The 16,326-nt window shown below is 34.4% G+C and overlaps 1 pseudogene; it reads left to right on the top strand.

Annotated features, from left to right (window-relative positions):
• Positions 1-1,031: 1,031 nt before the first annotated feature.
• Positions 1,032-2,393, top strand: LOC149188291 (BTB/POZ domain-containing protein At2g24240 pseudogene; annotated as a pseudogene).
• Positions 2,394-16,326: the final 13,933 nt, after the last annotated feature.

Genomic DNA, 16,326 nt, shown 5'->3' with positions numbered 1-16,326 from the left:
CGCAGTAAATGTTTCACCTATACATATTTACCAACCCTCATTAAGTGCTTTAAATATTTGATGTATTACGGAATGGTCAACACTGTACTACTGTCTAGACCTTCTGTCCTTTAGCCCACAAACAAAATCACAACCTGCAAAATACTTATGACAAGTATGGTTATTGTCAGAGTGTTTAACGCGGTGGTTGGGATTAATTTTCCAACAAAAAATACATGGTGTTTTCTCCACCAGATGATTAATAAAATTGACTATAGATTAAGCCAGTTGATGAATCACTTTGTTGATGACGCACATGCCGACAAAAGACAAAAACTTAAGTGGTTAGATAGACATTGACTATCATTAGCATTACCATGTATTTTCTATGCATAGAGCTTCAATTTGGAGTTCTTGGTTGTTTCCTGAAATTTCTGGAAAGTTTTTAATTTCATATTTAACTATTTTGCCCAAATTATACTCTCTTGTTTTTTTATCTAATTATACTCTTTCTTGTCTTTTATCCAATACATAACCAGTGGGTTTCTCTGAGACACATGTGCTTTATCTTTAGCTTTTATCCAATTCAGAATCAGAGAATTTTCATGCAAAACACACACATAAACATCCCCCATTTATTTTCTTCTTGCTTCATGTTGCATGTATTTTCATTACGGGTAGTGCATTCTAAATGGATGATCTCAAAATGCCTTATCTGGTTATGCTATGATAGTGTGAACGAAATTATGAGTTTTGACGTGAATGGTACGTTCAATGGAGATGACGTGTAATCCAGTGGTATGAAGAACCGATCAATGAAAGGGTATATCTCATCCATTTCACAACATAGTGAGGCGACCACTCAAATAAACCCCAATGAGAACAACCACATCTTACAGAATGCCCTTTAGGTGTTGAACACTAGCACTCACTTTTTTGTCAACTAGGCAGTGAGTTGTAGGTATTGGTTTCAACTTCATATAATGCCCAAGGTTCACAACAAAGGCATTTTTTATTATAGGGATTAGTTTTATAGTTGTGCAGTGATGGTGATGACAAGACAACATGATGATGGTTATAAAATTAAAATAAACGGTTGCGGAAAATGATTTGTGACGAGCCGAAGCACTCTAGTGAATGTAGGACTAGAATCAATGCTAGGAGCCATGATCAAGCATGATTGGGTGCCTTAGAAACCAAATTCCCATGAGTATTTCATCAACATAAATCCAACCTATTTCTCCCTTCTCCTCGACTTGTTGAGGATAGGGGAAATTTATGTCGCTCCACACATGTCCCAAAAGGTTCTTTACAGAGAGGTGCTCTACTATGGTCTCATGGACAAAGTCCATAACGCCACATGGTCTGAAAGCTTGGATGGAAACTGAATTCGGCTTTCGGCTTCCATTCATGGAAGAGCCACGGGAGACGCCACTTTTATCAGAGAAATGCAACAGAGAGGATGTTGCATGGCACACGACAACATGGTTCATGTCTATGATTGGACCATGGAGGAGCTACAACCCCTCAACTGTGATTACCATCTTGTTAATGACATGGGATTTATGAATGACCAGTTCCTCGTAATTGACACTTGCGCTAACATGGACAAGCCCAACCATGACAACATGGTGAGCTTTAATATTAGAATGGGAAAGCTGTAACATAGATTCGACATGTGCCATCAAGGCGACCAACACAAAATTTTCACTGTCGGAGTGCTCACCAACAATAGTCACGTGTACGCCAGTTGCAGAGGGTTAAACGTCGAATACAGAGTAGGGGTGTGGGATCATAGTACATGTGAGCAAGTGGATTTTGTATACGATTGACCCCTTAGAGATGTAGGGAAGATACAGTGGCTTCCCAAGAGAAATCTCCTCCTTAGGGTGAATTTTTATCCTTGAAGAGATCATGCTAACATGATCACTTGATGGGATTTTCAGGAAAAGAACAACGCGACCTTGTTGTGGACATAATTCCATCTATTGGACGACAAAGTGGTGGTCGACACTGTGGCCATGGAAGATTACAGAACCATTTGTGTAGTCAATCAATATGATAATCTCGAGTTTCTGGATATGAGGTCCATGAACCATGTGAAATGGTGTCACCAGATTCAACCAAGAAAGATAGTATCTGAATCAGTGGAAGAGGAAGAAAAATTGTGTTCCAAACTGGAAGCCTATGCACTGTAGCTTTTCTCGACAAAGAACAAGAAAGTGCACATATTCTATGCTCTCATTGGGTGCTCACATCATAGATGGAGAACAAACACAGATCATATGGTGGTGTTATTGTCAATATTTCTTTTGACAGATTGTTTGTTTCTTTTGTATAATTAAGAAGATGTCTTTGATGTTTGGGAAACTCCAGTTTCTATCAATGATATTGTTTATCAGGAGGATGAATAGCTACCCATTAGGTTTTGATATATTATATTTTTGTTTTACTGTTTCCATACTATACAAATGATCATATACAATATGTAGAAGATTTGAGAACAAAAGCTTCTATATAAATATAAGCCAATTTGGTTTTTTTGTTTTTTATTTTGTTTTGTTTAAGCTGCAAACCAAAGAAACTATTTTAAAAATTAACTTCTAATTTCAACTCAATGAAATAAAAATTTGAGAAATTATTTGAAATTACTTTGAAAAGAGTCGATGGCTAGCTTTTCAGATGAAATCCATCATAGACATTGCATGTTATATTTAGTTACGTGACTGAATGGTATTCAAATAAGATCACACCTTGGTTTGGGATATTTTCTTAAACTATTGATTACTTGTGCCTTTGATAGAGTCTCTCAGTAAAGGAGAGTCTAACTTCCAAGTGAGAACCACCAAACCAATTCTGTAACTTTTAAATCATAAAAAAGAAACCGAGGATTGAATATTTACTGTCAATGTTGTTCAGACTAAGGGACGCGAGTGGAATGAAATTTTTTGTCTATGAATGAATGATCAGAGCTCATATGATGTGAAAAATTCTTGTGCAGTATAAGACGTCTTTTTATCTCTAGCAACGAGCAGTACTACAACATAGTCTAATAGTTCATAGAATAAAGTCAGTAAAAAATGTGAAAATTCCCTAATTTGGTGTCAACTATGACCAAATCGACTTAAGCTCAGGGGTAACGAAATGACTTGTGGATGATAGATTGAAAATATGAAGATGATAGCTGGTGGAAAGAAGTTGAGAAGAATTAGACTTTGGAATTTGACACTGCTGTGCTATAAAACAATCCCCCCATTTTTATTATATATAATACAAATGGGGACCCTTTTAAAAATTGAATTTTCCCCATTTTTTGAATAAAATGCCAACTCTCAGAAAATTGTTACTTTTTAAAGACCCCTTTTTGAATCTAACTTAAAACATATTAAATTCCTCATCGCAAATCGCAAATTGCATAATTCCTTGGTAACAAAGTTAAGCACATTCAAAAAATACCAATATGCGACTTGTGATTGAACTTTGCATGCGACATCCCGATCGCATATCGCACTTTAGAGGATATTATGGGAAGAGGTTAATTTTTATCTATAAAAACTCCGATATTATGATATCTTGATATTGCGATCTTGCGATTTTGCAATATCGCATATCACATATCGCAAGATCCATCAACAAAGTTTCATTCGTGCTATATCTTAAATATTTGATATGACGGATTTGACAAAAGTTTAATAGAAATTTTAAGTTGGGCATGAGTTAGGTTAGAATGATTTAATACAGTTATCATCCCTATGGATGTAATCATGGTGTTCGTTATTGTTGATTAATGTTGAACCCACTCCCGGATCTTTTCTTACAAAGTTCAGTCATTTCATCAAATATTTTATTTTACGTGACAATTAATTGTTGTTGGTTTTAATAGGAACTCTGCTCAAGAGATGTCCATTTGAAAGGTGATGCAGAAGCATACCAAGCAATCTATCAGAGAAAATGAAAGCACAGATATGCTGTCCATTTTTACATATACAGTATGCACTGCAGATGGAGGCGCCATTGCATGGCAGACTATCTATACTACGCTGGAGAATGAAAACCCTGAAGTAACAGATATTCGACCAACTACTGACAGTGCAAAACCGTTAGGAGTACAGTTCATAGATGTTGCATGCTCTTTCCTTCACCGAATAGAAGATAGGATAGGCTCTTGCCATACACAGATATGATAAGATGGGTAGTATAGAATACAGAAGTGGAAGACAGACTTATCAAGACAGCTAAAAACACAGTCTTGGGTTCTTTCAGAGCCGAAGATTTACAACAAATGTACAAGCTACCTGACGCCCATGACATTTACGACAAAGGGTTTGTTACAAATTTTTTAAAGGAAAAGGAAGACCTGTTTCAAGTGATACCGGAATGGAGGAGAAGAGACAATAAATTCAAACAAGATAAAGCGGGTATGTACCCCATTTCTTCTTTAGCCAACCCTTATAATTTTGTAGCCTCTAGGACATGTAGGTTGTATGGTCTCCCTGATAATACTAAGTTCTTGATTGATTGGGCTCCTTTAATTGATTCTTGTGTTAATTCTCACATTATGAGTTGGGCAACCATTCTATCTGAGAATTTGGCCAATGTGATTACTATCACCAAACCAGGGCTGCCTCCTCTAGAGCAGTTCCCCAAATCTTCATGTCTGCATGTATTTGATGCTATTTGTTTCTGTACTCATTTTCCAACCATGGGTTGGAAATGGACAGTCAATGATCCTACTCTTATCTTCCTAAGTTATAAGAAAATGTGGGAACAAGATTTTATTCCACAATTTCACCAATTATTCCATGGAGTTGTTCTTACCTTACATCAGTTAGTTTTCTACAAAAGATGTTCGAGATTCACAAAAGAAGCTATCAAAAGCTGACTGGGAGCAGTATGGCAACTTTTGGTCAAACCACACAGTCAGATCATGGCCTTGAATTGCTCCTTGGATTCAGTACATGCTGCCACCTTTACATGATTCTATATTTGCAAGGCAATTGAGAACACAATCTAGGATGCCACCACAAGTTAGGCCAATGTCCGACATTTGCGAGCTGAGAGGCAAAGCTGGCAGTGGTGATTGATCAATGAAGACCTCAGTCATTTCTGAGCAATTCTATTTTTAGAAAGTTGGATACTACAAAGAGGAAGGTTGTCTGAAACCTCGTCATAGATATTTTGTATAAGTTATTTTTAGTTAGTTAAGAATAGTATTTAAACCCTTCTCATGCATTTAGAGAAGGGTCCAGAATTTTATTAAGAACATTTACAAAGAATGCACTATTGTAAATTTGTATATGCCTTTATGGAATCATGGAACATGGTCTTTTCAATCAAATATCTTTTTGTTTATCACTGTTGACGCACTATTGTATTATTTTAGATACTCATTGGTAGAAGGTTGATTCTGGCCTATTGTCACTGGTCAAATGAGCAGAATGGTACACATATGGTACTATTTTCATGTTTGGTAAATCTTTGTTCTAATACTAGTGATAAGTTTATCATTCATGAATTATGTATGAAATCTATCATCTATGTTTGAAGTATCAGTTTCACTATTGTGCGATATCAAAATAGAGAATGGTTTGTTTTATATGTGAGCATTAGAATATGCGATATGTTTTTCACAATTCTTTTGATTGACAATTTTTCAAAGGAATTATCTTACAATATATTAACTCTAAAATAGATTAGATTAAAATAGATTTAATTCAAAGTTTTGCATCTTAGAATAAAGTTGTGTTAATTTCTAGTTATTGTTTTGCAAATCATTAGAAAAAATCCCACAAATCATATAAACCCAAAACACTGGGAAACTGGTCCCATCATACCCAGTTGGAGCCACTATACCAAATGGAAAAGGAGTTGCTTTAAGGTCTGGAATGGGTGGTTATCCCCTTTGTTGTTGCCACAGATTTCTGAGGCCTCAACATTTTGGCACTAGAAGGAGGGCCCTGACTATGAATGGCCTATAAATCTAAATCTCAAAATCAAAGCCTTCATAAGAGTCAATCTCCCTCGAAAATCCCTATAGCTTCTCAATAACGTTCTAAGTCACCCAATTAGAAGTTAGAAGTTGTAGAAACTTACTCCTCATCTCCTGAAGTATCTCGATAGTTACCTTCTTTAGAATATACTCCAGAATCTCCTGAAGTTCATTCTTTAGTTCATAAACTAGAACGAATATCTATTTCTACTGAGAAGCCTAATAAACCCAAAGCTTCTGAAGAAAGTGTTACTTCACTATTCATAGAAACTATTATCCTAACATGATAAAAAAGTGATAAACTCAAAATAACTCATTTTGAGTTTCAAATACATTCACAGCATAAGAAAGTTTCTGTGTCTAGATCTAAGTTAGATACGAGTGAGGTCACATAAAATTCCCCTCCATTCACTCCCTCATTCAATACACCTCCATTCACATCTTCTCATCTTTCCATTTCTTCTACTCAAACAATTAGTGTTACCACAAGTAGTACTAGTCCAGTTGTAAGTTCCACATCCATACCTACTACTTCTGGATCTACTTCTATATCTTCTCAAATCCCAACTCAAGTTATGGCTAATCAGCCTTGGACTAATCCTAGTGCCGTGTTGTTTGCAAACCCACATCCTCTTCCTGATCATCTAGAGAAATGGTTACCCAAATACAATCCATATGATGGTCTTCCTGCTGAAGAACACATCAACAATTTTATGTTGGCCATGAATTTGAATGGAGTTGCGCATGAAGATATTGTAGTAAGATTGTTTCCCTATACTCTTAAAGGATCTATGGGATCCGGGTACTTTTCTCTTCCAGTAGGAACTATAATAGACTCAGTAACTTTTGAACAACTGTTTCTTGCAAAACTTGGAGACGATAGAATTTTGGCATCTTTAATAAATGCTCTCTCTAACCTGAAAATAAATTCAGGTGAAACGATCGAAGATTTCAACTCCATATTTAACAAGTTATTAAACAAAATCCCAGCTACTTCTAAACCTACTGTTGATGTACAAATAGAGTGGTACATTTATGCTTTACCTTCTAATGTAGCCATTTTTGTAGATAGAGTCGGTAAGGCTACTCTTCTAGAAAACATGAAAGAAGCCCTGTCTGTAGAAAAGAGAATTCTAGCTTTAGAAAAACTATCTAAGATGGAAGATAGGAAATCTAAAAAAGTGACTTTTAGCCAAGAATAAAAAAAGAAAGCCCCAAAGGATCCATTCGATCTTGAAGGTCTTCAAAAAGTCTTCAAAACTATGTCAAATGATATGAATGAAATAAAGAAACAAGTAGTTGAATCATCAGTTCCTAAGAAATCATATTGCCCATACAATAGAAGTCCTACTTTTCCATCTCAGCCTTCGAATGTGATTTCGAGTGTTGAATCGTATCAAGATGTTGAAGACACCTCAACAATGGAAGGAGAACGAGAGCCCAAAGAAGAAGTCAAGTTAAATGGGTTATGGGACTTTATTCTCCCCACCGAAGAAGAAAGAGAGGCTATGCCCACATCTACAAGGAGAAAAACATTTGTTGACTCAACTATACCAAATCAAAAATAGAAATCTCCTCCCAAAAAAGAGAAAGCAAAGATTAAGAAATCTAAAACTGTTCAAACTGATCCTATTCCCCTCGATACTTCCAAAACTTTGATAGTTTCATATACAATGGAATACAATATAGTTGAAGACATGAAAAATACTAAGGCAAACATTTCATTATATGAAATGACCAAACTCAAACAGCAGCAGAAAATCTTACTAAGAGAACTCAAGGCAGTTCCTGTAGCTCCCATACCACCACCAGTTATAGCCCAAGCTGACAAAGATATGGGAAAACCCCCATCACCTTCAAACAAGGTAAAACCAAATTATCTTGTTTTGCTTGGTGATAAATATTGTTCTCACACTCCTTTCCTTTTGACATATGAAATTTTCAATAAAAATGTTCAGAATTGTCTCATTGATTCAGGAACTTCTTCGAATATCATGCCAATATCTGTGTGCGTGAGACTTAATGTTACCCCTCAAAAGTCTATTGTGCATATAGTTCAATTGGACAGAACAAAAGTCAAGGTTGTTGGAGAAATGTTACCAGTATCAATTATATTATCATCCAACCAAAAGGTATTGCAAGTGATTGATGTCTTAGTGGTAGACATCCCTGAATTTTATGGACTTATTTTGAGCAGGGATTGGCCTGAGAAACTATATGGATATTTTGCAACCGATTGGTTGCACATGTGGTTACCATATAATGGTAAACCAAATCAAATTAGAGTTTATCACGAAAAATTTATGAAACATACAGTCACTGAATTAGAAGGAGCGAACGAGCCTATAATTTTCACTAATAATATTATTGGAAATTATTCTGCTGAATCATTCCTTGGCTCATTCAATGCCCAAATCTCACCTTTCCCAGAAAATACTGTTACTTCTTAGGTTGAAATTTTTTCTCAATCAGACACTTCTAAATGTATTAATCTTAGTAATAAAACTTTAGATCATTCTTTGTTCTGGACTCTATACTTTGACGGTTCAAAATCAGACGATGGTGCAGGAGAAGGTTGCATTTTAATAAATCCACAAGGAGAGAAAACATTTCTAGCTTGCAGACTCGAATTTCAATGCACGAATAATATTGCCGAATATGAAGCATTGATACAAGGCCTGTACAAATCCATTGGATTAAACATTAAATATTTTTAGGTGTATGGGGACTCTGAAATAATTGTTAGGAAATTCAGGAACACAATCCATTGTATTTCTGGACACTTGAAACATTATCAAGCATTAGCTCAGAGCCTCACTTCTCATTTCACTACATTTAATATTTCAACAGTCCCTAGATTACAAAATGCAAGTGCTGATTTACTTGCCAATGTAGCATCTAAATTGATATCGTCAGAAGAATTTAGTCCAGATAGATTTTTGATTGAGTTGATTTTTAGGCCTTCCATTCCCGATAACATAACACATTAGAGAGTGATTAATAAATCCACAAGGAGAGAAAACATTTCTAGCTTGCAGACTCGAATTTCAATGCGCGAATAGTATTGCCAAATATGAAGCATTGATACAAGGCCTGTACAAATCCATTGGATTAAACATTAAATATTTGTAGGTGTATGGGGACTCTGAAATAATTGTTAGGAAATTCAGGAACACAATCCATTGTATTTCTGGACACTTGAAACATTATCAAGCGTTAGCTCAGAGCCTCACTTCTCATTTCACTACATTTAATATTTCAACACTCCCTAGATTACAAAATGCAAGTGCTGATTTACTTGCCAATGTAGCATCTAAATTGATATCTCCAGAAGAATTTAGTCCATATAGATTTTTGATTGAGTTGATTTTTAGGCCTACCATTCCCGATAACATAACACATTAGAGAGTGATTAATGATGATACAAATATAATTGACTTTTTTTCATCAGATGGATCTTATTAAGCTCAAATCAAAGATGAACATGAGCATGACTTACAGATTGAAAATAAAGAGGATGCAAATCCAATTCCCAAATCTGTAACCAAGATGGAAGATCTTTATGATTTAAAAGATAGGTTTAAAAATACCACCAATTCAAAAACACAGAGTTCTACTCTAAGATTTGAGTTGATTAATCTTGGTACACCTGATAAACCTCAAAACATAAACCTAGGTTTGGGCTTAACACCCGATGAAATTAAATGGCTAAGAAAATTTAAAAGTATCTTTTCCTGGGATTATTTAAACCTCAAAACATATGATACTTCTATAATTCAACATACTATACCCATGATTTCAAATGACAAGCCTGTCGAACAGAAACTTAGGAAGATCAACCTAAATTTAGAAAGTCAAATTAAGTCTGAACTCAATAAAATACTTAAAGCCAAAATCATTTTCCCTGTAAGACATTCAAAATGGGTGTCAAACATGGTTCCTATGAGAAAAAAGAATGGAGACATTAGGATTTGCATAGAGTTTAGAAATTTGAATAAAGCCTGCCAAAAGGATAATTTTCTGTTTCCTACCACGGAGAAGATTTTGCAGTCAGTTGCAGGTTCTAAATTGATGTCTTTTCTTGATGGATTTTCAGGTTACAATCAGATTACGGTTCATCCAGATGATAAATTAAAGACTACATTTAGGACAAAATGGGGAACACATGCATATCAAAAGATTCCATTTGGATTGATTAATGATGGCGCTACATTTCAACGTGCTATGGACATAGCTTTTAGAGGACTAATCAACAAATCTATTGTAATATATTTAGATGAAATCATTGTCTATTCTAAACATAGAAACAACCTTATCAGTCACCTAAAATAAATCTTTGAGAGATGTGAGAAATTCAACATTTCTTTGAATCCTAAAAAATCTTATTTCGCCTTGGAAGAAGGTAAATTATTAGGATTCGTGGTATCTAATAAAGGAATCTATATTGATCCCGATAGGATTCAAGAAATTGAAAACATTCACCTGCCATATAAGAAAAAAACGATGCAATCATTTTTAGGACAAATTAACTTTGTAAAAAGATTTATTCATGATTTTTCTCAAATCGTCTTACCCCTACCATCAATGATCCAAAAAATTTCAATTTTTAAAAGGGCAAAAGACAAGAGGGATTTTTTTAAAGTGGTAAAGAAAGCCATCATTAAGGCCCCTTCCTTAACAACTCCCAAATTCCTAAAACCATTTTTATTATACACATTCTCTTTTAATACCTCTTACGTGACAGTTTTGACACAACTAAATGATCATCACGTTGAAGCACCTATTTCATTCTTTAGTTCTAACTTACAAGGTGTTAAGCTAAATTATTCAGTTGTGGAGAAACATGCTTTTGCTGTATTTAAAACTTTAAAACATTTCAAACATTTTCTCCTAAAAACACACACTAAGATAATAGTACCTTACCCCGCTGTAAGGTAGCTGTTAATACAACGAGAAGTAGGAGAGAAGAGAGCAAATTGGGTTACTGCACTTCAAGAATATGATGTAGAAATACATCCTGCGAAAATTATTAGAGGTCAAGGTTTTTGCAGAATGCTAACCGGAGCCTTTCATTTATCGACAAAGGACGATCAATCTAGTGAAGTGCAATTATCTGAGGTAAGCCTCAACGATTCTCAATCACAATAAGCTAATCTGAAATTTTTCTTGAAAAATGGACATGCTCCATTATATCTAAATTATACATCTAAGCTTGCTCGAAGGTTTAAAGCAAATGAGTATCAATTAATTGATAATGTGTTATTTAGAAGAAACTATGATGTTGTATTATTAAGATGTTTAGAGAAACCTGAAGCTAAAAAGGTAATGCAGGAATTGCATGATGGGTCATCTGGAGGTCATTTGGGAGGAAATACCACAGCACATAAAATTTTGCATGCAGAGTACTATTGGCCAACCCTTTTCAAATATGCACATGAATATGCGAGGAAATGCAAAGTATGTAAAATTGTAGTAGGAAGAGAAAGGAAAGCAACACTCCTGTTGCAGCTAGTAAATATACAACAACCATTTGAACAATGTGGGTTAGATATTATTGGTGAAATAACTCCAACCTCCTCCAAACATCATAAGTATATTCTAACTACAACTAATTATTTTACAAAGTGGGTAGAAGCTATCCCATTAAAGGTAGTTAACACCCAAAACATTAAGGATTTCATTGATCAGTTTATAATTACCAGGTTTGGTCTCCCATCAGCGTTAATGTTTGATAATACATCTTACCTTTTGGGAAATGCTATGGTAGAGTTTCCTTTGAAAATAGGTTTTAAACTTAAGTACTTAGCTAACTATTATCCACAAGGTAACTAATTAGCTGAATCTACAAACAAGAACTTGATTAGAATTATCAAACGGACAGTGGAGAAAAATCATAAGAACTGGCATAAAGCACTAATATTTTCTCTCTGGGCAGATAAAATCACTCAGAAGGCCTCAATAGGTATTTCTACATTTGTATTGGTTTATGGGAAAGAAGCAATTCTACCCACAAACATAACAATACCATCTCTTGGTTTAGTTTAGTTTATTGACAAAAACCCCTCTTCTTCTCTTCAACTTAGACATGGTCAAATCCTTAAATTGGAAGAACAGAGAGGGAAAGCCAAAGATATACATGTTCATCATCAATAGATAGTTAAAGCTTCATTTGATAGAATATCCACCAGCCAAAGAACTTTTGAAATTGGAGATCTTATTTTGAAGTGGGATAAGGCACATGAGGAAAAAGGTAAACATACTAAATTCCAAAGATTGTGGTTTGGTCCATTTCAAGTCATAGAGAAATTAGTCCCATCCACCTTTTTGTTACAAGATTTGTCAGGTAGGAAAGACTCTTTACCTGTAAATGAGAAAATTCTTAAAAATATTTTTCTTAGAAATTAAACTTTAGTTAAAAAAAAAAAATCAGTTTTAGGAAAATAAAGATTGAATAGTATCTCTTTTTGGTTGTTCAAAATTTTAAATTTCTGATAATTTACTTGATTTTTTCTCGCTTCTATAAATAAGAAGAGTAAAAGGATAATTATAAATATGAGATTTAAATAAACCTTATTCCTTTGGAAAAATTTTGAATTTACTAAAGACATTTAGTTTATGAAAAGACTCCAGATTTTATAAAGTATAGATGTCTTTGTACCAGTCAAGAAAAGAACTAGTAACTTAGCAAGGGTTCTCTACAAAAAGGTATTTACCAACTCTATAATTATCATCTGTAACTCTTAAATGAGCCAATGATTCACCCCATCTGATAAATTTTTTTTTCACAGTGTAATTAAAAAATATTCAAAACTTAAAAGATAATGAGTCTCATCACGAGCTTGTTTATCATGATCACAGGAAAATAATTTAGACTGATATTACCGATACTGCATATCATAACAGGGTAATAGCTAATGATTGAAACAATTAAAGACAAGGGGTCTCATCACGAGGCAACTTGTTCTGTTTAAATTACAACCAGTGAATGACATTGTTACCATCTGGTTACCAAGCCTGGACAATGGCTTTTAAGAATATTTAAAATGAAAAGTACCATGAAAAAGAAACAAGTTCCAAGTGAAAGGAAATTGAATAACTCTGTCGAGGCTAACCCTATCAAGGCTATGAATGACTGTTGGCAGCAGGGGTTCTATCTATGATAAATGAGTAAAAATATATAAAGCCAATTTTAAGAGAATACCTACTTTATCTTTATAAATCTAAGTATTGACTGGTACATACATTTATGTTTTATCACCTAAAGAGTTGTGTAAGAAAAGAAGTGAAATAGGTGAATACTTTATATTCCATAGAAACACTGTTTAATTTATGAATCATATAAATCTTATTCGTTCACAACATTTATTGTTTTGAAAGTTTGAGAAATGTCAAAGAAACTAATCAGAGATAGTTGGTTATCCCAAGTGAATCGTCAATTGTTGTGTTATACAAACCCCCCCCCCCCATTTTTATTATATATAATACAAATGGGGACCCTTTTAAAAATTGAATTTTTCCCCATTTTTTGAATAAAATGCCAACTCTCAAAAAATTGTTACTTTTTAAAGAGACCTTTTTGAATCTAACTTAAAACATATTAAAGTCCTCATCACAAATCACAAATCACATAATTCCTTGGTAACAAATTTAAGCACATTCAAAAAATACCTATATGTGACTTGCGATTGAACTTTGCATGCAACATCTCGATCACATATCGCACATTGGAGGATATTATGGCAAGAGCTTAATTGTTATCTATAAAAAATCTGATATTACGATACGCCGATATTGCAATATTGCGATTTTACGATATCGCATATCACAAGATCCATCAACAAAGTTTCATTCATGCTATATCTTAAATATCTGATATGATGGATTTAACAAATGTTTAATAGAGTTTTTAAGTTGGACACGAGTTAGGTCAGAATGATTTAGTATGGTTATCATCCCTATGGATGTAATCATGGTGTTCATTATTGTTGATTAATGTTGAACCCGCTCCCGGATATTTTCTTAGAAAATTCATTCATTTCATCAAATCTTTTATTTTACGTGACAATTAATTGATGTTGGTTTTAATAGGAACTCTGCTCAGGTGATGTCCATTTGAAAGGTGATGTAGAAGCATACCAAGCAATCTATCATAGAAAATGATATCACATATATGCCATCCATTTTTACATATACAGTATGCACTGCATATGGAGGCGCCATTGCATGAAAGACTATCTATACTACGCTGGAGAATGAAAACCCTGAAGTAATAGATATTCGACCAACTGCTGACACTACAGAACTGTCAGGAGTACAGTTCAGAGATGTTGCATGCTCTTTCCTTCACCGAATAGTAGCAAGGTCTAGGCTCTTGCCATACACAAATATGATAATATGGGTAGTAGAGAATACAAAAGTGGAAGATAGATTTATCAAGACAGCTAAGAACACAGTCTTGGGTTCTTTCAAAGCCAAAGATTTACAACAAATGTATAAGCTAACCAATGCCCAGGACATTTACGACAAATAGTTTGTTGCAAAGTTTGTAAAGGAAAATGAAGGCCCATTTCAAATGATATAGGAATGGAGGAGAAGAGACAATAAATTCAAACAAGATAAAGTGGGTATGTACCCCATTGCTTCTTTAGCCAACCCTTATAATTTTGCAACCTCTACGCTATGTGGGTTGTATGGTCTCCCTGATTATACTAAGTTCTTGATCAATTGGGTTCCTTTAATTGATGCTTATGTTAATTATCACATTATGAATTAGGCAATCACTCTGTCTGAGAATTTGGCCAAAGCGATAACTGAATATCACCAAACTAGGGCTGCCTCCTTTAGAGCAGTTCCCCAATTCTTCGTGCATGCTTATGTCTTCGATGCTCTTTGTCTTTGCACTCATTTTCCAACCATGGGTTGGAAATGGACAGTCAATGATCCTACTCCTATCTTCCTAAGTTATAAGCAAATGTGGGAACAAGATTGTTTTCCACATTTTCACGAATTATGCCATGGAGTTATCCTGCCCTTACATCAGTTAGCTTTCAGCATAAGGTGCTCGAGATTCACAAAAGAAGCTATCAAAAACTGACTGGGAAGCAGTATGGAAACTTTTGGTCAAACCACACAGTCAGATCATGACCTTGAATTGCTCCTTGGATTCAGTACAAAGAATGCTGCCACCTTTACATGATGCTATATTTGCAGGGCAGTTGAGAACACAATTCGGGATGCCACCACAAGTGAGGCCAATGTCCGACATTTGTGAGCTGAGAGGCAAAGCTGGCAGTGGTGATTAATCAATGAAGACCTGAGTCATTTTTGAGCAGTTTTATTTTTGGAAAGTTGGATACTAGGAATGAGGAAGCTTGTTTGAGACCTCCTCATAGATATTTTGTATAAGTTATTTTTAGTTAATTAAGAATAGTATTTAAACACTTCTCATGCATTTAGATAAGGGTCCAAAATTTTATTAAGAACATTTACAAAGAATGCGCTATCGTAAATTTGTAGATGCCTTGATGGAATCATGGAACATGGTCTTGTCAATCAAATATATTTTTGTTGATCATCGTTGATGCACTATTATATTCTTTGAGACACACATTGGTAGAAGATTGATTGTGGCCTATTTTCATTGGTCAAATGAGAGGAATGGTACACATCTGGTACTATTATCATGCTTTCTAAATCTTTGTTCAAGTATTAGTGATAATTATATATTTCATGAATTATGTATGAAATCTGTCATCTCCGTTTGAACTATTAGTTGCACTATTGTATGATATCATAATAGAGAAGGGTCTGTTTTATATGTGATCATTAGAATATGCGATATGTTTTTCACAATTCTTTTGATTAACTATTTTTTCAAAGGAGCTGCTTTAAGGTCCGGAGAGGGTGGTTATCCCCCTTGTTGTTGCCACAGATTTTTAAGGCCTCAACAGACACCAATTACGATTTGTTGATCGAACCTTCTTGTAATGGCTTACGGTTGAGGAACGATGTCTACAGGGAATTATTAATGTTGTAGAAAATATTTCCTCTTCCATAGAAGATGAGTTTCTCATTTCTATTACCAAGGCTGTAGGGAAAAACATGATATGGGAGTAGTGTATAAATTTTATGAGCTTTTATCATTGGTTTTTATTTTTATTCATGATGTGATTTTTTATTGTTTTTGTGGTGAGTATACGAATTTATTATTATTTATTTATTTTTAAGTTAAGATTTAGTATAAAATATGTTTCAATTATATAATATTATATATTTACATGAAAGTTAGTTCTCTATCGGTTTCGGTTGGGTAAACACTGTTCACTATACAATCCCAATACCCTATTTTTATGTCCTCG

This window comes from Pinus tabuliformis, chromosome 3_1, assembly GCF_031772625.1.
Source record: "Pinus tabuliformis cultivar Carrire ecotype Pingquan chromosome 3_1, CPIR1, whole genome shotgun sequence".
Taxonomy (NCBI): domain Eukaryota; kingdom Viridiplantae; phylum Streptophyta; class Pinopsida; order Pinales; family Pinaceae; genus Pinus; species Pinus tabuliformis.
The sequence above is the reverse complement of the archived record's forward strand: the minus strand, read 5'-3'. Positions and strand labels throughout refer to the sequence as shown.